Source organism: Culex pipiens, chromosome 3, assembly GCF_016801865.2.
Source record: "Culex pipiens pallens isolate TS chromosome 3, TS_CPP_V2, whole genome shotgun sequence".
In the NCBI taxonomy this organism is placed as follows: Eukaryota; Metazoa; Arthropoda; class Insecta; order Diptera; family Culicidae; genus Culex; species Culex pipiens.
This window is the reverse complement of record NC_068939.1, coordinates 8,645,190-8,670,579: the sequence shown is the minus strand read 5'-3', so window position 1 is coordinate 8,670,579 and position 25,390 is coordinate 8,645,190. Positions and strand designations below refer to the sequence as shown.

The 25,390-nt window shown below is 38.5% G+C and overlaps 1 protein-coding gene across 3 annotated transcripts in view; it reads right to left on the bottom strand.

Moving 5' to 3' along the window:
• Positions 1–25,390, bottom strand: part of LOC120427089 (uncharacterized) — a 292,743-nt gene that overhangs the window by 165,884 nt on the left and 101,469 nt on the right. The window contains exon 2 of one of the 3 annotated variants that reach the window (XM_039591950.2): positions 1,893–2,277. The exons of the other annotated variants lie outside the window; for them this stretch is intronic. The gene's annotated coding sequence lies outside the window, so the exon portion shown is untranslated. The remainder of the gene's footprint in view (positions 1–1,892; positions 2,278–25,390) is intronic. 3 annotated transcript variants of the gene reach the window in all.

The window sequence follows — 25,390 nt, the reverse complement described above, 5'->3', positions numbered from 1 at the left end:
TCTAACCAACGATGGGTCGGATGATGGATCCGGACATCGTTTACATACATTTAAGTGAGATCCGGCTTCAAAAAAGTACATAAATATCACTTAAGTAGTCATAACTCGAGACAGGGTTGTCAGATTTTTAATGTTAAGGACTCGTTGGAAATGTCTCTCGATTACCTATCTAACGATGGGTTGGATGATGGATCCGGACATCGTTTACATACATTTAAATGAGATCCGGCTTTAAAAAAGTACATAAATATCACTTAAGCAGTCATAACTCGAGACAGGGTTGCCAGATTTTTAATATTGTGGACTCGTTAAAAAGGTCTCTCGATTACCTATCCAACGATGGGTTGGATGATGGATCCGGACATCGTTTACATACATTTAAATGAGATCCGGCTTCAGAAAAGTACATAAATATCACTTAAGTAGTCATAACTCGAGACAGGGTTGCCAGATCGTCAATGTTGTGGACTCATTGGAAAGGTCTCGCGATTACCTATCCAACAATGGTTTGGATGATGGATCCGGACATCGTTTACATACATTTAAATGAGATCCGGCTTCAAAAAAGTACATAAATATCACTTAAGTAGTCATAACTCGAGACAGGGTTGCCAGATTTTTAATGTTAAGGACTCGTTGGAAAGGTCTCTCGATTACCTATCCAACGATGGGTCGGATGATGGATCCGGACATCGTGTACATACATTTAAGTGAGATCCGGCTTCATAAAAGTACATAAATATCACTTAAGTGGTCATAACTCGAGACAGGGTTGCCAGATCGTCAATGTTGTGGACTCGTTGGAAAGGTCTCTCGATTACCTATCCAACGATGGGTCGGATGATGGATCCGGACATCGTTTACATGCATATAAATGAGATCCGGATATATGTGAAAACACATTTTTATACATAACTTTTGAACTAGTTATCGAAACTTCAAACAATTCAATAGCGATGTATGGGACCCTAAACCAAGTCGAATGCAACTGGTTTGGTCAAAATCGGTTCAGCCAGTGCTGAGAAAACTCAGTGAGAATTTTGGTCACATACATACATACACACACACATACACACACACATACACACACACATACACACACACATACACACACACAGACATTTGTTCAGTTTTCGATTCTGAGTCGATATGTATACATGAAGGTGGGTCTTCGAGCTTTTAATAAAAAGTTCATTTTTAGAGCAGGATTATAGCCTTACCTCAGTGAGGAAGGCAAAAAACGCTTTTGAACACAGTATTCATTTGAACGTTTGATTTCTCTTTTTAGTATGGCGTTCATCTGTTCGATCAACTCAACAACCAAAATTGTGTAGAATTTTGGTACGAGTGCTGAAATATTGAGGTAAATTGAGTACTCTGATGATCTTAAGAGCACTGTTTATTTTGGCGATGATAAGTTTACAAATTCATTAACAAAGAATTAAAGGAAAAGTTAGTATTTTCTAGAGTACAAAAATACTTTAAACAATATTATTCATTATAACGAATGCATTTTTAATTTTTTTTTTAGTTGAATGCATTTCAGATATATTAAAATATTTGCTATTTTACTTTAAAGGAAAAAAAAATAATTAAAAACCAAATAAAAATGATTTGTTGAACTGCATTGATGATTGTTTGATTATCATTAGGTGATCATTTAGATTAATCTAATATTTTGAAAATATCATGATTCAACAAAAGTTGCTGCCTTTAGCTTTGATGGTGCCAATTCTAGCGTGCTAATTGACATCCACCATCCAATAAATTTGCATATCGTCACCTCATGTTTGGGCTCCTTGGTGCAACCTTGTGCTGCACTACCCACCAAAAATTTAAGCAAATTTGCCCCCAGTAAACAAACAAATCGTGGACGACCTTTGGCCACTTACCGTTTAAATGCACACTTGGCCGAAAAGTGGCGGAGTTCCAAAACGCTTTTTTTGACTTCGCTGCGATCAAAGCTCTGCTCTCTTCAGGGCCTTGATCCGTAACCGAAAGACCACGCACGCGGGGGCACTTAATCTAATATTTATCAATTGGCGGCCACGGCGACGAAATCGCGATCACACACACGCACCGACACTTAAATCACACCTTTGCTGTTTTTATTTAATCCACACATCTACCAACATGGGGTAGGTTTGGTTGTTGCACAAATTTCGGAGGTTGCTGAAATTTTCCGAGTTTTCTTCTATGCCACGACCGGAAATTGCATTGTTCGCACACACAACGGTAATTAATCTGTTCGCGTTGAAAATGCAGGTTTTGGATTAGCTGTAAGAAAAAATGTTTAATTAAAATTCCGACCCGCCAAAACAACTTTATTTCACCACACCCGCAAACGCGTTGAAAAAAAAAACACCGAAAATCGACGACAGTTTGGCACTTTTAAATTTCCGCCCTCTCAGTTGGGAAGTTGGGTGGGAGGATGTTGTGGAAACTGTTTTTCCACTCGATTGCGGCGGCGGCTGCTGCAGCTGACCAGCTGTTTGGTGATGTGGAAAGCATTTCGCTTTCCATTGGCATGCAGTAAAAGGTAATGATCACGATTTTTTTTCATGCTCGTTTCTGCAGAGTGCAAACACTAAGCACTGGAAAGAAAAAGCTCGCGATTCTGTTTGGTGGGGTAGCCTGACGAATTGTGGCACTTTTAAATACTTTATTTAAATTGGTTCAGCAGTTGAAGTTTTACCCTTTTTTCTCTTATTGCAGTGATTGGTCCATTAGTCGAAGAAGGGTTCACTTTTAAATAGCAGAGAAAAGCAAGGAGAAAAAAAGCTTAACAAAAGGAAAAACACAACGCTGAACGTGTCTAATGTGAGACGATGGAAAATGGCCAGCCCGGCGTTGAAAGTCAATTTCCTAATGCTAATGATTATTGGAGATAATTTTCAATTTACGGCACATGGTCGTCGGAGTCGTCGGCGGCGTCGGTGATGGTTTGTTGATGGTGTTTTGTTTCGTTTCTTCTACAACTTTGACATAATCGCGCTTCGAGGTGACGGAAGGAAGTGTCGAACGAAAGTGAGTTAGACGGACGTGGGGGTGGCAGATCGATTTTGGTGTTTATTTGAATTTTAGTGATGGAAATTCCCAGTCGGCTTGGGTTCGATCCCAGACGGTCCTGGTGGCATTTTTCGAGACGATATTTGTCTGACCACGCCTTCCGTCAGACGGGGAAGTAAATTTTGGCCCCGGTCTAACGTAAAGGGTTGGGTCGTTAGCTCAATACAGGTTTTGGAGTCGTCTCCCTGGGTCTTGCCTCGGTGGAGTCGCTGGTAGGCATTTGGACTAACAATCCAAAGGTCGTCAATTCGAATCCCGGGGTGGATGGAAGCTTAGATGTAAATAGAGGTTGGCAATTGCCTCAACAATCAAGCCTTCGGACACCTAGTTTTGAGTAGGAATCTCGCAATCGAGAACGCCAAGGCAATGCTGTAGAGAGAATAATTTGATTTTTGATTTGATTTGATGGATTTTTTTCAAAGATTTTATTGAGTTGTAAATATTTTTATCTGGTTGATTGAATGATATGTTTTAGACAACAAAAAAGCAAAGCAGTAATGTTAGTTAAAATTTAGTTTCTTTAAAAGATTAATCGATCAAAATTTAAGAGAACAAACTGGGGTTTGAAGCATCAGTTAATATGATGAAAATTTTATTCTACATTTTATTATAATTAATGAAAACATTTTTTTGAGTGAATTTTGAGAAAAAAGAACTAAAATGAACATTTTTTCCTTCAAGTTTTCTTTGGAAGAACTCTTTTACAGTTATGCCTCGCATAGTGCTTAGGCCTTGTATTTCTTCGATTACTCTAAAATGACATAATATTTTGGCAATCTTTTAAAGCAATTTGTTCGTCTAGTTGAAATCTACAATAAGCTTCAAAGAGATTGCAAAAATATTATTTCGTTTTCGAGTAATCGAAGAAATACAAAGCGTAACTATGCGAAGTTTAACCGTAGTTAAAAGAATCATGTGTTATCTCTCGTTTTGTATGAAACATTTTTGAAATGCATGGAATGCATTTGAAATTTTGACGTGACATCATAGTTTCACTAAACGGATGGTTGCCTCACTTTACAACATTTTTTTTTTACTTTTTGGACAACATCATCTGAATATACATTTTTTTTTTATAGAAAAATGTCGATTCTGTATGATTACAACTAATTAAGAATATTTATGCGTGAAATTTGAATAAATGATGAGAATGTTTAAGCAACATTATTAATCAGAATAGGCTTTATTTAACTTGAATCAATTTCTAAGCAATCTGGATTGGAAAATCATCACATATACATGACGAAATCCATTCTGCAACCCGCTAAGATCACCATCGCCATGCGAATGCAAAAACATTTATAATTCAAAAGTAAACAATAAAAACTTTTTTGAGTTTTCTGACATAAGCTTAAGCTTTCAAGTAAATTAATTTAAACAACTTTTACATTAGCTTTTACTCAAAATATCCTAATTTTTGAAAAAAATAGCTTAGTATGTTTCGAAACATAAATCAAAATCGTGCCGTGAATTCAAAAAACGACAAAATTACTTTTAAAAAATAAGCTGCGCTTTGCAAATTAAAAAAAAATGACTTGAAAAACTTTCCTTCCATGTCCACGTGGGATATAAAAGACTCAAACTTTTTTCGCCCTTTTAAATACACGCTCAATTTGATTGTTATCTAAAATTTATTCAAAATTAAATATTTTATTATCATTCTTACCCCATTTTAAAGAAAAAATAAAAGCTTAATGAAATTTTGAAACATTTTTTTAATTCCTGGAAAATTTGAGGTTAAAAAAAATTGGCTGAAATTGAGTTTCAGAAACTCTGGGAGTTTACATTCTTACATTTGTTCCAGAATAAAGTAAAATAACAATACTTTTATTGAACTTTTTTTTTCAATATTCAAGATAATTAGTTGTTCCATTCTTTTCAACAAAATTAGTTCTGAAATAGTAGTTTATGCAACTAGTTGCAAAAAGAGGATTGTTTCAGCACGAGTCGTACATTTATCCAACGAGGTTCACCGAGTTGGATAAATACGAAGAGTGTTGAAAAAATCAAGTTTTGTAACGAGTTCCATACAACATTTTTTGCAGTTCCAAAAAACACACACTGAGTGAAATTTCATGTCAAATTTTCATGTATTTTGTCAATAAACCGTTTAAATCAAAAAAATTTTGAAAAGTGTTACATTTCGAAATAAGTGCTGAAAAGTAGAACTTTTCAGCATTTAATTTGAAAAGTGTTGCTATTCAATTCTGTTATTTTTGGTACAGAAAAGTAGGCTATTTCGTCGTTCAAGAATGACAGGAAAAGTAAATAGTTTTACAACGGAATTGCAAAAAATATATTTTAGTAAATTTCAAAAGATTGTTAAATCAACTTTAATGAGATTTTCAGAAACAGCTCTTTACAATTTTTAATGAGTAAAAAAAAGTTATTGTTTAAGAGCAAAATTCTGACAAGTTGTAAATATTGCAATTGCATTTTTGTGACCATAATCAGCTGAAAAAGAATTAAAATAATTCTTTTTAAACTTTTTATTACCATGTTTTTAATGAAAAAAAGTTGGAAATAAGAATTGATTAATTTTAAAGCAATTTTCCTAATTAATCAAGGTTAAATTTTACAATTTAATTCACAAAAAATTATTTTCTGCACAATTTAAAACAAACCATAACAACTGTGAAAAAAGAATGTAATTTTATCAGGTTTGCCAGATAGCACTAAAAATAAAAATAAACATTATTTAAATTTTTATAGTGTTCAGCATAAATGTTTTCGTAAAATATCCATAATGCAAAACCCACAGTGAGATGATCTTAATTTTCTTATGGAATCAAGTCACGAAAAAACAAAGACAGATGCTTAGATAAAAAGCAATACCCGTTTCCATAAGAATTTTTTTTTCAAAATTACGCTTGAATAGAAATCCTGCCAGCTAACCCGGTACCTCTTTTTATAAAATTTGTTTACATTAAAATGCTTCAAAAATCGTAAAATTTTCTTTATTTCGCTGAATTTTGTTTTCAAAATCGACAACATTTGTTTTCAAATTTGGAATAAATGTTGATAATTTTGGAATCATTTCAATTTTTACAAATTTGACAACATAGTATTTCCGGATTAGGCGAAAGGATTTCTATCCGTACGTATTGGCTAAAATTTATAGTGAAATTTATTCTTTAGTATCAAACGACCAAATAATATTCAAAGAACCAAGTGATAATTTATTTCAACGTCCCAATAGCTTCTTTAAGAGTTATGTTAATGAAACTTAACTCAAACCAAGAACTACCTACCCAATCTCAACCCTGCTCCAATTGTTTCGACCTCTCTCCCTCCCTCGCTCTCACTCACAATCTCGAAGGTGACAACCCACTACAAGTGACAGTTCCAGTGTCACGATTTCTGTCCATTCCGACAAACTCCGCTCGCGCCAAACACCAAATTGTCACTCCAATCGTCGAGGGGGCATTCTCCAGCTCCCCTCAACTCCCCCCGTCTAGTTCAGCACTTGTCTCTGGTCATCGGCCATCGTCGTCGTTTAAAAGCATTTTTTCTCTCCATTTGGCCGCCGCCGCCGCCGGGGCGTTACGACATCGCTGGCAACTCTGGCAAGGCCTTTTCGGCCGGTTCGCCGTGGGGTCTGCACAGGTCGGCGGTCAAACAACCGTCGAAAGGTGGTAATTATTCCGAACCGAGATGCCTTGAAACAGCAACTTGGGTTGAAGCTCTTTTTTTGCGGCTTCATCTCTGAGATGTTTACAAATGTTTTGCTCGATGATGAGATGGGGTTAGCGTTCTTAAGCTGAACTCTGACTGTAATGGTCAACTTTCGCTTCGGCGGGGTGACTTTGGGGATCGAATCGATAATGGATCCCCCAAACCGGAAGATGCAAAAGTGCATCGCACAAAGTCGCGATTGTCCGACTGCCCGACTGGCCGGAGACTGCTTGCAAGCGACGAACCCAGCTCTCGCTACAAACTTACAACATCGTTGTTGATAAAAAAAAAACTTCCTATTCATGCAAACTAATCAGCCTTCCTTGAACCCCTTCCATCATCGTCATCGCCGTCAATGGAGGGACCTGTCTACGGTACAATGCAGATCATAATGAGGAAAGTTTTTCCTCAGAGAGCTTCAGCTGCAGCAGCTCGGCACACATGTATTTAAAAAATTCATATGCCGTCAATGTCAACCACTTCTGGGACCAACCAGCCAACGGTTCGAACTGCTGAAGAGGTGTTTTTTTCGTCAGTAGTTTGTTTGCCATGAATGATCCGACACGAGATGGTGTGCAAAAAAACAACTTTCCCTCTTGGCACTTGTTGCGCGGTCGAGTAGTGGTTCGAAGCAGTGGTAGTAGTAATGGTTAGTAGCTGGTGCTCACGATAATGAGCTTTGGGAGCACTTCGATGATGATGATGGGATTTTTTCTTGCTGTTGTGTATAGATGAATGAAATGTGTTACGGTTAGGGCACGCTAATCGATCGGTGTTTGTGGGATTTGTGATCAACTTTAGAGTGGTTGTGGTTTGGAAGAAAAATGACTTATTTGCAGTAGAGGGGTAATTCCAATAAGGAAATCTTTTTACTGCTTATTGGATGACAGAAAACTGCAGCAAGATTGCTTACAGATATATAGTTTGACAATTTAGATATTCGTCCCATTTTAGTTTTCTTGCAGAAAACATTTTGGCACGTAATCAGGTCACCGAAAATTTTAATTCAACTTTTGGCACAATCTATAGTAAACTACACAACTCGACCTTTTTTAAGTTGATGTCTGTAAACGCTTATGTTTCGTCAAGGTATGATAGATTTAGGCTAATCAAACACGCTACAATCGACAGAATTGAATTTTAGTAAATTCCCTGTCAATAAAATTGTAAATTTGAGTATAGATGATCATAAACACCCTTTTAGAAGCAATCATACGCACCTCCTTATTTTGTTACTCCCTTAAAGAAACATGGGTTTGCATGGTTGCTAAAGATGCTTTCATACAATTTTTACCAGAAATTTTAAATTTTATTTACTATACGGGAAATCATTTCTGTCGATTGGAGCGTGTTCAGTGAGTCTAAATTAATCAAATCTTGACGAAACTGAACCTTTTACTGACATCAACTTAAAAAATGTTGAGTTGTGTTATTAAGAAATCATTTTATAACTATTACTTGCATGTTTAATAAAATAGAACTCTTTCTTGCAATTCGATCGTCAAACTACTTACTTTTCCTGTTAAAAACAACAAAGTGGCCCACTTTTCTCTACAAAAAATAGCAGAATTTAAAATTATAACCTTTTAATACCAGTGCTGAAAAGTAGATCTTTATAGTTTCTTACTAGTTTCAAAAAGTAACATTTTTCAATATTTTTTAAAATTCCATTTAAAAGGCGTTTTAGGAATTGCAAAAAAATGACAAAAAAAAACTCGTTGCGAAACTTGAATTTTTCAGCTTTTGTCGTACGACGTGTGCTGGAAAAATCTTCATTTTGCAATTGCTGCATAAAATACTATCTACTATTGTTAAATTTTTGGACCATAGATTTAAAAAATACCATTGACTAATGGTCTTTTCAGATATAGATTTATATTTTTTGAAATCTTGAAACTGTAGCGCAGCAGCACAAATTTATATCATTAAACGAAAAATCATAGCAATGATAGAAATTTTCCGATATTATGATAAAAAATATATTTTTGAACATGGTCTGATCTAGTTTAGTTGAATAATGTCATATTTTTAACAAATATGAATTTTAAGAGGTTACAATTTCAATACGATGCAAGAGATTAAACTTTATTGAAAGCTTTTTGATTAAGAATCTGATTTCAAATCCAAAATAAAATCAAACTAGTTTTTCAAGTTTCCTACGTTTTCAAAAATTATGATTTTTAGAAAAAAACTAACTTAATCCACCTATGTGGTTGGTGCCTTCCTCACTCTTTTCCAACAATGGGTGATATGTGATATGATGGGTTTGGACACAAATTTCGTCTAATTTCGTTAAGTTCCGGAATACAAAAAAAAAACAGACATATCACTCAAGGGCTCATAAGTTGCATCATAAGTGGTCAGAACTCGAGATAGGGTTGCCAGATCTTCAACGTTTTAGACTCGGCTTTTCAATTACCTTACCAACAATGGGTCGGATGATAGATCCGGACATTGTTTACATACATTTAAGTGAGATCCGGCTACAAAAAAAGTGCATAAATATCACTTAAGTGGTCAGAACTCGAGACAGGTTTGCCAGATTATCAATGTTTTAGGCTCGTTTGAAAAGTCTTTTGACTACCTAACCAACGATGGGTCAGATGATGGATCCGGACATTGTTTACATACATTTAAGTGAGATCCGGCTACAAAAAAAATTGCATAAATATCACTTAAGTGGTCAGAACTCGAGACAGGGTTGCCAGATTATCAATGTTGTAGACTCGTTGGAAAGGTCTTTCGATTACCTTACCAACGGTGGGTCGGATGATGGATCCGGACATTGTTTACATACATTTAAGTGAGTTCCAGCTACAAAAAAAGTGCATAAATATCACTTAAGTGGTCAGAACTCGAGACAGGGTTGCCAGATCTCCAATGTTTTAGGCTCGTTGGAAAGGTCTTTTGACTACCTAACCAACGATGGGTCGGATGATGGATCCGGACATTGTTTACATACATTTAAGTGAGATCCGGCTACCAAAAAAGTGCATAAATATCACTTAAGTGGTCAGAACTCGAGACAAGGTTGCCAGATCTTCAATATTTTAGACTCCTTGAAAAGGTCTTTTGATTACCCAACCAACGATGGGTCGGATGATGGATCCGGACATTGTTTACATACATTTAAGTGAGATCCGGCTACAAAAAAATTACATAAATATCACTTAAGTGGTCAGAACTCGAGACAGGGTTGCCAGATTATCAATGTTTTAGACTCGTTGGAATGGACTTTCTATTACCTTACCAACGATGGGTCGTATGATGGATCCGGACATTGTTTACATACATTTAAGTGAGATCCGGCTTCAAAAAAGTACATAAATATCACTTAAGTGGTCAGAACTCGAGACAGGGTTGCCAGATCTTCAATGTTTTATACTCGTTGGAAAGGTCTTTTGATAATCTAACCAACGATGGGTCGGATGATGGAGCCGGACATAGTTTTCATACATTTAAGTGAGATCCGGCTTCAGAATAGTACATAATTGTCACTTAAGTGGCCATATCTCGAGACAGGGTTGCTAGATATTCAATGTTTAGCACTCGTTGGAAAGGTCTTTCGATTACCTAACCAACGATGGGTCGGATGATGGATCTGGACATTGTTTACATACATTTAAGTGAGATCCGGCTACAAAACATTACATAAATATCACTTAAGTGGTTATAACTCGAGACAGGGTTGCCAGATTATCAATGTTTTGGACTCGTTGAAAAGGTCTTTCAATTACCTAACTAACGATGTATAGCATGATGATGTTTTGTTCAGTTTACTGCCATTTATTCACCTTCTGAAAATATGCGAAAACACATTTTTATACATAACTTTTGAACTACTTATCGAAACTTCAAACAATTCAATAGCACCGTATGGGACCCTAAACCAAGTCGAATGCGACTGGTTTGGTCAAAATCGGTTCAGCCAGTGCTGAGAAAACTGCGTGACATTATTGGTCACATACACACACACATACACACACACATACACACACACATACACACAGACATTTGTTCAGTTTTCAATTCTGAGTCGATATGTATACATCAAGGTGGGTTTTCGAGCTTAAAATAAAAAGTTCAATTTTGGAGCAGGATTATAGCCTTACCTCAGTGAGGAAGGCAAAATTGGCAAAACTGCCAAATGAATTATGACCGACATGTGTTATGGCTCTGAAGATGCAATTTTTGTCATCTTAAATAGGGTAGAGGACCCAAAAATCGCCCACTTTATAGTGGGAATCCTGGAAATTTGTCGAGAAATTAGTGACAGTTTATGTTTTTTGGTTCTATTTGTTGTGGAACGTTGATAAACTATTTGATTTTAAGCTTCCACAAGGTTTTTATCACAAACAAGTTTATTTTTGTTAAAATTTTGCGTTTTAATAATGTGCTCTGAAGTGCCTATTTTCGCCCCCCTAAATCCAATTTTTGCCCACCCTTGGAACCAGTTTTCGTCCACGACAAAAATCAAGAAATCAAATGAAATTATGGCACAAAGCTAAGCAAATATGGTCTCCTATTGATACACAACATATTCCCGAAGCTCAATTTCATTGATGTGCACATATTTTGTCGTAAAATAAATTGAAGGTCATAAAACCCTAGGAGTTTTTTTTTAACAGATATCCTACTAATTTTGAGGTTCCCTGTACTCTCACTAAAAAATATGACTAAATCAAAATTCCTGGTAGAACTCATGTTTTCCCATTCACCCAAGATAAGGGTACATAGTTACAATTAGCTCCGAGATTAGCTCCATGTTGTTGTTGATTTTATTAGGGGAGCTTTAACCCTATGAGTCATTTGCTCCCGAATTGACTCAATAGAAAACTTTGAATACCTCTTAACCCTTAGAGTACCACGTGGAAATTTAATATTCAAAAAATCATATCTCGGCCCCAATTCAACCAATTTCATTCGTTTTTGAATCATTCGATCGGCCAACTTCTAGGGAACATGGTGCTCTTTGAAAAAATCCGATCCGAGCACTTTGGCCGGAGATATTCCGGAATTCCGTGGACCAGATCGGGGCCAGGGTAGCCAGGTTATTTTTCTTTCCGCAATAATTATCCAAAAAGTTGTAAATAAGTAAACTTTTGTAGTTTTTTATTCACCATAAGTCACAGGAAGGTCATTTCAAAGCCTTGAAGCAATTCTGGATAGGATGGACACTTGGCCAACTACCCGGAACCGGTTCCGGATTCCCAATTCAAATCCGTAGGTATGGCCAACATACTACTTTTGGCGAAATGGGGCATTCGACATGTCAAAGTTCATGAAATTGTGCCACGAGTCCATATTAGCCCATACAAAGTCAATCTGACCCTATGTGGCCACCCGGAAACGGTTCCGGGTTCCCAAACTCAATCCGTAGGTATGGCCAACATACTACTTTTGGCGAAATGGGGCATGCGACATGTCAAAGTTCATGAAATTGTGCCACGAGTCCATATTAGCCCATACAAAGTCAATCTGACCCCATGTGGCCACCCGGAACCGGTTCCGGGTTCCCAAACTCAATCCGTAGGTATGGCCAACATACTACTTTTGGCGAAATGGGGCATGCGACATGTCAAAGTTCATGAAATTGTGCCACGAGTCCATATTAGCCCATACAAAGTCAATCTGACTCCATCTGGCCACCGGAACCAGTTCCGGATTCCCGGTTCCAATCCGTAGGTATGGCCAGCATAATACTTTTGGCGAAATGGGGCATGCGACATGTCAAAGTTCATGAAATTGTGCCACGAGTCCATATTAGCCCATACAAAGTCAATCTGACCCCATGTGGCCACCTGGAACCGGTTCCGGATTCCTGGTTCTCATCCGTAGGTATGGCCAGCATAATACTTTTGGAGAAATGGGGCATGCGACATGTCAAAGTTCATGAAATTGTGCCACAATTCCATATTAGCCCATACAAAGTCAATTTGACCCCAGGTGGCCACGGGAACCAGTTCCAGATTCCCGGTTCCAACCCGTAGGTATGGCGACTGAGGTGGCGATTTAGACTATTGCTAGGACTCTTTGAACCTTTACATAAAAACATATACAATTGTATTTTTATTTATAATGTTACAATGTAGATCACGCCCCCACTTTTGTAATGTTTACTAACGACGCTCATGAATAACGACGAACACCCTTACCAAAAATCATGATTTTCTGAGTTCAATATCCCACTTTTTCATACGATTTTTTGAGTTCAGGTACTACAACCATAAAAATTGTTATACGGGTTGAACTAAAAAAATCGTTTGAAAAGTGGGATATTGAACTCCAAAAATCATGATTTTTGGTTAGGGTGAAGCTGTCAACAACAACGGCACGCAGCCAAGTTGCCGCCAAAAAGTTTGCAATCAACAGTAAGCGTGTCAGTGTAAACGGTTGCTGCTGTAAATTGTAGTTGAAAGGAGTGATTTTTTTTGTGATCAAGTTTTGTGATGAGGTGCAAGAATTTCAGAAATGGACGACAGTTTTAGCGAGTACCAAGCGGAGGAAACAATCGGACAACGAACCAATAACAGAGAGAAAAGATGGATCAGATCATGAGACGATTTAGGACTTGAACTCAGAATCAGACGAATCCTCGATCGAAGATCCGGATTGGTTAGAATCATTGAAGCCCCATTTCGCCAAAAGTAGTATGTTGGCCATACCTACAGATGAGAACCGGGAATCCGGAATCGGTTCCAGGTGGCCACATGGGTCAGATTGACTTTGTATGGGCTAATATGGAATTGTGGCACAATTCCATGATATTTGACATGTCGCATGCCCCATTTCGCAAAAAGTATTATGCTGGCCATACCTACGGATTGGAACCGGGAACCCGGAACCGGTTCCGGTGGCCACATGGGGTCAGATCAACTTTGTATGGGCTAATATGGACTAGTGGCACAATTTCATGGATATTTGACATGTCGAATGCCCCATTTCGCCAAAAGTAGTATGTTGGACATACCTACGGATTGGAACCGGGAACTCGGAACCGGTTCCGGTGGCCACATGGGGTCAGATCGACTTTGTATGGGCTAATATGGACTCGTGGCACAATTTCATGAACTTTGACATGTCGCATGCCCCATTTCGCCAAAAGTAGTATGTTGGCCATACCTACGGATTGAGTTTGGGAACCCGGAACCGGTTCCGGGTGGCCACATGGAGTCAGATTGACTTTTTTTCAATCTAATATGGACTTGTGGCACAATTTCAACTTTGACATGTCGCATGCCCCATTTCGCCAAAAGTATTATGCTGGCCATACCTACGGATTGGAACCGAGAATCCGGAACTGGTTCCGGTGGCCAGATGGAGTCAGATTGACTTTGTATGGGCTAATATGGACTCGTGGCACAATTTCATGAACTTTGACATGTCGCATGCCCCATTTCGCCAAAAGTAGTATGTTGGCCATACCTACGGATTGAGTTTGGGAACCCGGAACCGGTTCCGGGTGGCCACATGGAGTCAGATTGACTTTTTTTCAATCTAATATGGACTTGTGGCACAATTTCAACTTTGACATGTCGCATGCCCCATTTCGCAAAAAGTATTATGCTGGCCATACCTACGGATTGGAACCGGGAACCCGGAACCGGTTCCGGTGGCCACATGGGGTCAGATCAACTTTGTATGGGCTAATATGGACTTGTGGCACAATTTCATGAACTTTGACATGTCGCATGCCCCATTTCGCCAAAAGTATTATGCTGGCCATACCTACGGATTGGAACCGGGAATCCGGAACTGGTTCCGGTGGCCAGATGGAGTCAGATTGACTTTGTATGGGCTAATATGGACTCGTGGCACAATTTCATGAACTTTGACATGTCGCATGCCCCATTTCGCCAAAAGTATTATGCTGGCCATACCTACGGATTGGAACCGGGAATCCGGAACTGGTTCCGGTGGCCAGATGGGGTCAGATCGACTTTGTATGGGCTAATATGGACTCGTGGCACAATTTCATGAACTTTGACATGTCGCATGCCCCATTTCGCCAAAAGTAGTATGTTGGCCATACCTACGGATTGAGTTTGGGAACCCGGAACCGGTTCCGGGTGGCCACATGGAGTCAGATTGACTTTTTTTCAATCTAATATGGACTTGTGGCACAATTTCAACTTTGACATGTCGCATGCCCCATTTCGCCAAAAGTATTATGCTGGCCATACCTACGGATTGGAACCGAGAATCCGGAACTGGTTCCGGTGGCCAGATGGAGTCAGATTGACTTTGTATGGGCTAATATGGACTCGTGGCACAATTTCATGAACTTTGACATGTCGCATGCCCCATTTCGCCAAAAGTAGTATGTTGGCCATACCTACGGATTGAGTTTGGGAACCCGGAACCGGTTCCGGGTGGCCACATGGAGTCAGATTGACTTTTTTTCAATCTAATATGGACTTGTGGCACAATTTCAACTTTGACATGTCGCATGCCCCATTTCGCAAAAAGTATTATGCTGGCCATACCTACGGATTGGAACCGGGAACCCGGAACCGGTTCCGGTGGCCACATGGGGTCAGATCAACTTTGTATGGGCTAATATGGACTTGTGGCACAATTTCATGAACTTTGACATGTCGCATGCCCCATTTCGCCAAAAGTATTATGCTGGCCATACCTACGGATTGGAACCGGGAATCCGGAACTGGTTCCGGTGGCCAGATGGAGTCAGATTGACTTTGTATGGGCTAATATGGACTCGTGGCACAATTTCATGAACTTTGACATGTCGCATGCCCCATTTCGCCAAAAGTATTATGCTGGCCATACCTACGGATTGGAACCGGGAATCCGGAACTGGTTCCGGTGGCCAGATGGAGTCAGATTGACTTTGTATGGGCTAATATGGACTCGTGGCACAATTTCATGAACTTTGACATGTCGCATGCCCCATTTCGCCAAAAGTAGTATGTTGGCCATACCTACGGATTGAGTTTGGGAACCCGGAACCGTTTCCGGGTGGCCACATAGGGTCAGATTGACTTTGTATGGGCTAATATGGACTCGTGGCACAATTTCATGAACTTTGACATGTCGCATGCCCCATTTCGCCATAAGTAGTATGTCGGCCATATCTACGGATTGAGTTTGGGAACCCGGAACCGTTTCCGGGTGGCCACATAGGGTCAGATTGACTTTGTATGGGCTAATATGGACTCGTGGCACAATTTCATGAACTTTGACATGTCGCATGCCCCATTTCGCCATAAGTAGTATGTCGGCCATATCTACGGATTGAGTTTGGGAACCCGGAACCGTTTCCGGGTGGCCACATAGGGTCAGATTGACTTTGTATGGGCTAATATGGACTCGTGGCACAATTTCATGAACTTTGACATGTCGCATGCCCCATTTCGCCATAAGTAGTATGTCGGCCATATCTACGGATTGAGTTTGGGAACCCGGAACCGTTTCCGGGTGGCCACATAGGGTCAGATTGACTTTGTATGGGCTAATATGGACTCGTGGCACAATTTCATGAACTTTGACATGTCGAATGCCCCATTTCGCCAAAAGTAGTATGTTGGCCATACCTACGGATTTGAATTGGGAATCCGGAACCGGTTCCGGGTAGTTGGCCAAGTGTCCATCCTATCCAGAATTGCTTCAAGGCTTTGAAATGACCTTCCTGTGACTTATGGTGAATAAAAAACTACAAAAGTTTACTTATTTACAACTTTTTGGATAATTATTGCGGAAAGAAAAATAACCTGGCTACCCTGGCCCCGATCTGGTCCACGGAATTCCGGAATATCTCCGGCCAAAGGGCTCGGATCGGATTTTTTCAAAGAGCACCGTGTTCCCTAGAAGTTGGCCGATCCAATGATTCAAAAACGAATGAAATTGGTTGAATTGGGGCCGAGATATGATTTTTTGAATATTAAATTTCCACGTGGTACTCTAAGGGTTAATAAAAATATTAAAGCACATGTGCTATTTTGAAGGATATTGTGTAACTGCTTTTCCATCCTCTGCTTGATTTGTTCTCCTATGTACCAGTACACTCTTACCACATTTGAAATAGGTGTCCCATATCTCAGCTTAGGTTAAATTTTGAACATATGTTTATACCAAAACACCCTAAGGGACCAGCCATAAACCACGTGGACACTTTTTTGGGAATCTGTTTCCTCCCCCCCCCCTCCCCTCGTGGACAATTGTCCATACAAAAAAAAACTTTTTTGTATCGATTGTGGACAATCGCCATACATCCCCTCCCCCCTCCCTGAAGTGTCCACGTTGTTTATGGATGGTCCCTAATGAAAGAAATAAAATAAATTGATTAATTAACTTTTAAAAATAATCTAGAATGTTGAAAATATATTTTCAAGCACATTTCGCTGTGATTTATGGTAAACGAAAACTGGTTCTAGATAAAATCTGAAAACACAGTACTAGATTTCGCCCTGGGCGAAAATTGGATCGCATGTTTTTTCATGACCCCAGAAATCGCCCACTATATTTTATTAAAATAACCTTTGGTAAACGGTTAAAACAGGTTAATCGATAGACTTTCATGAAGTTCAGACATACAGTGAAGCAGTGAATTACTCATTTACATTATTTTCGGACAAAATGAGTTGTTTTCGCTCATAAACATTATTACCCGCTGTAGTCGAAATTGATAAAAATATGGCGGCTGTAAGAAGGCTTTTTTTGACGTGTTTATAAAAACGTGATAAACAATAGCAATTCATAAGGAAAGTTTCAATTAGTACTAGAAATGAATGAATATTGAAACCTGCATAAGTAATTCAACCAAAAAATGATATAAGTTTGCTAAATACTGATTAAATCCAGTAGGTGGGCGAAAACTGGAGCAGGGCGAAAACTGGGTCCTCTACCCTATATTCAAAAATGAGATTTTCAAAAATGGGATATTTTGCGTAATAAAATATGGGTTTTTTCCTGCAAAGTTTTAAGCAATATCTAACGTCATGATTCGAATTCCCGTACACTTCATCTTGTTTTATCAATTATTTGGGTATAAGTTCGCATTATGAATGTCAAAACTGTGTGATATGATGAATTCCAATATCAACTTTTATTTAAAGTTTGTTTGAACGCTATAGTTAATGTCATAACAATTAAAAACAATAAAATTATAAATTTACCAAAAATGTGAAACATTTCACTTGAAATATTTCATAGGCGTTCGAAGCACCGAGAAGGCACAGCAGAAATTTATGGTTTCGATTTTCTTAAATTCTAGCAAATTTTTATATAAACTATCGATTGTTTTGATTTTAACAGCTTATTTGAGAGCTAGAGAATGCCTTTCACTAACATTTCAGTCCAAATTTGTGCGATTCATAAGTAAAATCGAGTGTCCGGAATTCGAAGCAAAAGTGTCCGGATTTCGAATCAGCTTTTATCAGTGTCCGGGATTCAAAGCACAACAAGTCATTTTAATTTTCAAATTGTGATGAAAAATTGTTAGAAAAGACATATTTTGCATGCATTTTCTTGAAACTGACTGTTTATACTACATCCTGATGATATTTCTACATTTCGAACTTATTACATGATTTTTTGCCAGCTATAACAAAAATGATATGCGACTAAGTGTCCGGATTTCGAATCATGACGTTATAACTTTGCCAAAAATGCCAAATTGATCAGCAAATTCGTTTCAAGATATAGAATTTGGGATATTTTCAAAAGCTTTTTTGTATGGACAGCTGCTTTTAGTATGAAGACTTTAATGGATGAACTAATGATGTAAAATGTCTTTTTGTTCATTTAGTTCATAGTTTCATCCAATAAAAGATACCAAAAAAATCGTTGTCTGGAGTGTAAGAGAATCAGTATCGATTTACTTGTTGAAAGTGAGTCAAGGTTTTGAATAAAAACTCAAACAGTAACTGGCAAGGGTCTAAAAATATTCTTTCCATTAATTCAAAAAGGTCAACATCCAATGCCAACATTATCCAAAAGGTATAAAAACGGAATCTAAAATCTGCCAAGCATGCAATCTAATAAAGGAATGAAATACCTCCAATGATTCGCAACTCCACCATTCTTCAAAGCCCGCAATAAAAACCTCAATAATCACAGGGAAAAAATCAATTTCCAAAACCGACTTCGATTCCCGCAGGCGACGAACCTTTCTGCCACCTTGCCTTTCAACACTGGCAGCAGTGCACTTTGCGTGATGATTGATGACGCATTCCACGGCAAAACCCGCAAAAACGGCGATTGATTTCTCAGAGTTTGGAAACTTGCGTGCGCTCAAATTATACCCCCCAACTTTCGAAACAATCGCACGGCCGTGCGGATAGTCAGGTGTTAAATCACTGGTTTCTCGTTAACCGGCTTTCACGCAGAACTTCGTTGGAGGGCTGGCTCGCCCCTAATTAGAGGGGAGAAAGACCTGTTGGTGCATCTTCACTTAATAAAGAGAAAAATGAGCCTGGTAAGATGCGTTGAAAGAGATAAAACTGCTGCAAGTATCGTTTCTCGAAGGCGAACATCAAATTGATTCTAATGGCTACCTTTTTGAACGAACGAAGATCCTGGATGTCCTCCTGAGATGTCCCGAAATCGTGTTCATTTTTCATGCCTAATTGACGTTCTGCCCTGCTTTGATACCATCTTTCTGGAGCGCAACCAAGGCCATGAATCAACCCCGACAATGGGAATAAATCAAATGGAAGACCTTGACAAAATCCCTCCCAAAAAAAATCAACCTCCGACGGGATATTAATTTCGCGGTTTACCACGCGGATCTTGCGTCAAGTTCCGGAACCTCACGATTATTGCAACTTTTATGTTCGTCGTATTCACAGAGCAGGGGGTACTTTCGATTTCGAACCCCGAACGTTCCAAGCCAACGAGCTGAACGGCAAACAAACAAAACGCGAGCGAAAGTGATCTCCACAACTCGCGCGAAGGAGCAGGGCGTGGAGTTGGTGGTTTTGGCCCGGCGAACGTCCTAATCTATGTTGTCAACATGATTTTCTCCAACCGGCGCCGGGTTTGTGTGCATTATTGTGGGTATTGTGTTCATGGTTCGTTGAAGGTCTTGGGGTGTATTTGTGGTTTCGAGTTTGTTTGTTCACTTTCGAAGCCCGTGGTTGATTATTTGGGTGCAACGAACAGACGGTTGACAGTTGGAGACGTTTGAAAACATTGTTCAGAGAGATATGAATTGTCTCCAGAGGACTCAAAGTATTTCCTTTGTTCACGATCAATGTCAAAGATGACTATGTAATGAGAGTAAACTGGCAAAATTTACATCCAAATCAAAGAAGCTCGATTAATATCTATGAAATTAGAGTTGTATTAAAACAACTAACTATGAAGGACCTTCGAAAGTTTCAAAAATGTCCCCAAAGATCAAACTTGTAGTCAAAAAAAAGGTCAAACTCTTTAGTCAGACCAAATCAACTGGTTGATGCGACTTTTTCGAAACAGGTGTCATCTTCTCTCTCGATCAAGTTCGTCAATTTCTACCTCCTAATCCATCATAAGCAATCTGTCCCCCAAAATTCTCGTCCATATCCGGCTCAGACCAGTTTCCCACAACAAAACAACTTTTTCTGAAGGTCAACCAGGGCGCTTCTGCCTTTTCGGGCAGATGTAAATTATAGATTTCATGCTCGAAACGAAAAATCTACCTTCACAAAGGGCGTCTTTAAGCTATAAAGTTCGATTTGGACACCACCCCAAATCACACTTCTGAGGCAAAATTTATTCAGTTCGTGCGCGGCAAAAACCAGAATCGGTCTAATCTCAAACCAGTCCGGGGTATCGAATGTCGCCTGGCTTTGTTTTCTTCTAAAGTGGTTATTTGAGTTTGAGGCGAGGTCCCAAGTTGATCTCTTTCCAGTTTTTTTTGGGCGGGGGTTGCCAAAAATAATCTGCGTGGACGAAAACCGGACACCACAAGTCATGTTAGTAAGAATGCCTTCAGGTAGAATTTTTGAGGGGGATCAGAACAACTTCCACCTTCTGAAGACTTCAATAACCCAGCAAGTTGCTCAAAGAAGCTGTAGAACTTCCCATGGTCTGCTTTATTAATTTGAGCGTCCCCCTAAACTCACTACCGGCGAAGATCTAGAAATGCCAACAGAAACCACCGTCCAAGGTCGACCAGTTGTTCGCAGGTGGTTGCTCTAAAAAAAGCTCAAATTCGATGTATTTTTTCGGATCTTTCACACGCACCAATGAGTTTTGCTGCACACAGCAAGTCGAAGACGGGGTTCGGTGATGATGAAATTTCCAAGTTGACGATGACCCGGGCTGCCTTGAAGGGGGGTTCAAATTTGGTGCCGAAGTTCAGGCTGATCATCGAGAGGTTTTGTCACCGAGTTGTGTTCACCCTGCAGCGGGGTGCAGCACGAAGAAGACAAATTGACCATTTTGGAGGAAATCCCCCTCCCAAATAAGGGTTGAATGTCAAATGTTGGTTGTGAAATTTAGCCTTTTTTTTCGCGCGGGATCTTCGGCTGCTTAACGGCAATTGAGTGATCAAGTTTATTGCCCGCGTAGGATCGATTAATCTTTGCCTCTACAGTTGGTACAAATATGGTAAATGAGCTGTGAAATGGTACTCCTTTTGTTTTCGAGTAGTTGGCTGACGGTGACTTGACCGAGGGGTGTGACGAACCTTTCGGAGAGCGTGGTGATTGGTGATGATCATTACCGCGGTGTAGTAGTTGCTTGTACATCAGCTTGTTTCAACATGGTGGCGTGACCTTAAGGGGGATTGTGAGTCAACGCAGTTGCTTAATCATAATTTATGTATTTTGGAATCTCAAAATAATAATAATAATAACTTGAATAATGATTTGATCTGAATAAAATTGATGAGTAATTTTCGAAAGTAAATTTAAATATCCTTGATTTTTTCATGTTTGAAAGTAATGATTTACACAAAAATAAAAGTTGAATTTTTGGAAGGTTGAAAATTTGGTTGGTTGAATAATACTTCTTTTGGAGTAATTTTACGAAAAAATGTGTTAAAATGTGAACCTGATGAAAATTTTCCAAAAGCGGAAAAAAAATTACCAGGGACTTAACTGTTTAGCTGGAATTCTTGAGGTTATGTTGAAAATGAATTGTTTGCATAACTATTGAAAAACTCAATCAAACTTTACAATTTTCAATACCAAGCTATGAGACCCGAAACTGGACCGAATGGAACAATGTCGAGAAAATCAAGTTAATATTTTTGATCAACATCCACACCAACAAGAATTTGCCTGAAATTCGATTGTAAATTGATACACAGAATAAAAAGTTGAATTTTGGAAGGTTGAAAGTTTGGTGAGTTTAATATTACCTCTCTTTTGAGTCATATTACATTAAAAATGTGTAATAATGTCAACTTGATGAAAATTCACCACACAGCAAACAAATTTGTAATTTTGGAAAGTGTAATTTTAGAAGGCTGAATGTTACCTCTTTTATGATGTAATTTTACCTCTATTAAGATTGAAAAAGCTACATTACATCAAAATGGTGGTAAAATTACACATTTTCAGAGGTAAAATTACATATTTTCGGAGGTAAAATTACACATTTTTTCTGACATGAAAGATGTACCCCTTCCCAGATGTAATATTACCATATTTTTTTTTATGCAGTAAAAAAACGAAAAAAGTTTACTCAGTGAAACTTAAAAAAAAGTTGCCATTTTTGCCTTTCTCACTGCGAAAAGGCTATACAGTCACTCAAAAAATAGTACTTCAAGACTTTTTCTGGATGTACATGCACAGAAAAAAATTATGGTAATATTCATTAGAGAATGATGACAGATTTTGTGTCAAAAAATTGTAATATTGCATCAGGAACTGGTGAATTTGCATCAGGTTCACATTATTACACATTTTTAATGTAATTTTATTTAAAAAAGAGGTAATAATAAACCTACCAAATTTTCAACCTTCCAAAATTAAACATTTTTTATGTGTATCAATTTACAACCAAATTCCACGAAAATCTTTGTTGGTATGGATGTTGATCAGAAATATTAACTTTATTTTCTCGACATTGTTCCATTCGGTTCAGTTTCGGGTCTCATAGCTTGGTAATGAAAATTGTAAATTTTGATTGAGTTTTTCATTAGTTATGTATATTAACAACTAATTTTCAACATAAGCTGAAGAATTCCAGCTACACAGAAAAAAAATGATGGTAATATTCATCAGGAAATGGAAATGATTAATTTTACCCCAGAAAATTATGAATTTTCATCAGTTTTTGATGAATATTCATCAGGTTCACATTTTTACACATTTTTATGTAATATTACTAAAAAAAACTAACTTAATCCACCTATGTGGTTGAGGCCTTCCTCACTCATTACCAGCAATGGCTGTACACAAATTTCATCTATTTTTTAGATCCGGAATTAAAAAGTACATGAATATTTCTAAGTGGCCATATCTCATGGCAGGGTTGTCAGATCGTCAATGTTTTGGACTCGTTGGAAAGGTCTTTTGATAACCTAGCCAACAATGGGTCGGATGGTGGATTCGGACATAGTTTACATACATTTGAGTGAGATCCGGCTTCCAAAAAGTACACCAATATCACTTAAGTGGCCATATCTCGAGGCAGGGTTGCCAGATCGTCAATGTTTTGGACTCATTGGAAAGGTCTTTTGATAACCTAACCAACGATGGGTCAGATGGTGGATCCGGGCATAGTTTACATACATTTAAGTGAGATCCGGCTTCCAAAAAGTACATCAATATCACTTAAGTGACCATATATCGAGGCAGGGTTGCCAGATCGTCAATGTTTTGGACTCATTGGAAAGGTCTTTTGATAACCTAACCAACGATGGGTCAGATGGTGGATCCGGGCATAGTTTACATACATTTAAGTGAGATCCGGCTTCCTTAAAGTACATCAATATCACTTAAGTGACCATATATCGAGGCAGGGTTGCCAGATCGTCAATGTTTTGGACTCGTTTGAAAGGTTTTTTGATAACCTAATCAACTATGGGTTGGATGGTGGATCCGGACATAGTTTACATACATTTAAGTGAGATCCGGCTTCCAAAAAGTACATCAATATCACTTAAGTGGCCATATCTCGAGGCAGGGTTGCCAGATCGTCAATGTTTTGGGCTCGTTGGAAAGGTCTTTTGATAACCTAGCCAACGATGAGTCAGATGGTGGATCCGGACATAGTTTACATACATTTAAGTGAGATCCGGCTTCCAAAAAGTACATCAATATTACTTAAGTGGCCATATCTCGAGACAGGGTTGCCAGATCGTCAATGTTTTGGACTCGTTGAAAAGGTCTTTTGATAACCTAACCAACGATGGGTCGGATGGAGGATCCAGACATAGTTTACATACATTTGAGTGAGATCCGGCTTCCAAAAAGTACACCAATATCACTTAAGTGGCCATATCTCGAGGCAGGGTTGCCAGATCGTCAATGTTTTGGACTCATTGGAAAGGTCTTTTGATAACCTAACCAACGATGGGTCAGATGGTGGATCCGGGCATAGTTTACATACATTTAAGTGAGATCCGGCTTCCAAAAAGTACATCAATATCACTTAAGTGGCCATATCTCGAGGCAGGGTTGCCAGATCGTCAATGTTTTAGACTCGTTGGAAAGGTCTTTTGATAACCTAACCAACGATGGGACGGATGATGGACCCGGACATAGTTTACATACATTTAAGTGAGATCCGGATATATGTAAAAACACATTTTTATACATAACTTTTGAACTACTTATCGAAACTTCAATCTGTATAAAACTCGATCTATGGGACCCTAAACCAAGTCGAATGCAACAAGTTTGGGTCAAATCGGTTCAGCCAGTGCCGAGAAACATGAGCTAGTTTGTTGGTCACATACATACATACACACACACATACACACAGACATTTGTTCAGTTTTCGATTCTGAGTCGATATGTATACATGAAGGTGGGTCTACGATGTTTTTATACAAAGTTCATTTTTAGAGCAGGATTATAGCCTTACCTCAGTGAGGAAGGCAAAAAGAGATAATACTCAACTTACCAAATTTCCAACATTCCAAAATTCAACTTTGTTTTTCTGTGTACACAGAAAAAAATATGGTAATATTCATCAGGAAATAGTGACAGTTTTTGTCAAATGTGTAATATTACATCAGGAATTGGTTAATATTCATCAGTTTCTGATAAATTTTCATCAGGTTCATATTTTTACACATTTTTTAAGTAAAATTTATCCTAAAAACTAACTTAATCCACCTATGTGGTTGATGCCTTCCTCACTTTTTACCAACAATGGGTAATATGAGTGGTTTGGACACATATTTCAATTAGATCCAGAAAAATAAGTACATAGATATAACTTAAGTTGTCATAACTCGAGACAGGGTTGCCAGATTTTCAATTATGTGGACTCGTTGGAAAGATCTCTTGATTACCTAACCAACGATGGGTCGGATGTTGGTTCCGAACATCGTTTACATACATTTAAGTAAGATCCGGCTTCAAAAAAGTACATAAATATCACTTAAGTGGTCATAACTCGAGACAGGGTTGCCAGATCTTCAATTATGTGGACTCGTTGGAAAGGTCTCTCGATTATCTAACCAATGATGTGTCGGATGATGGATCCGGACATCGTTCACATGCATTTTAGTGAGATCCGGCTT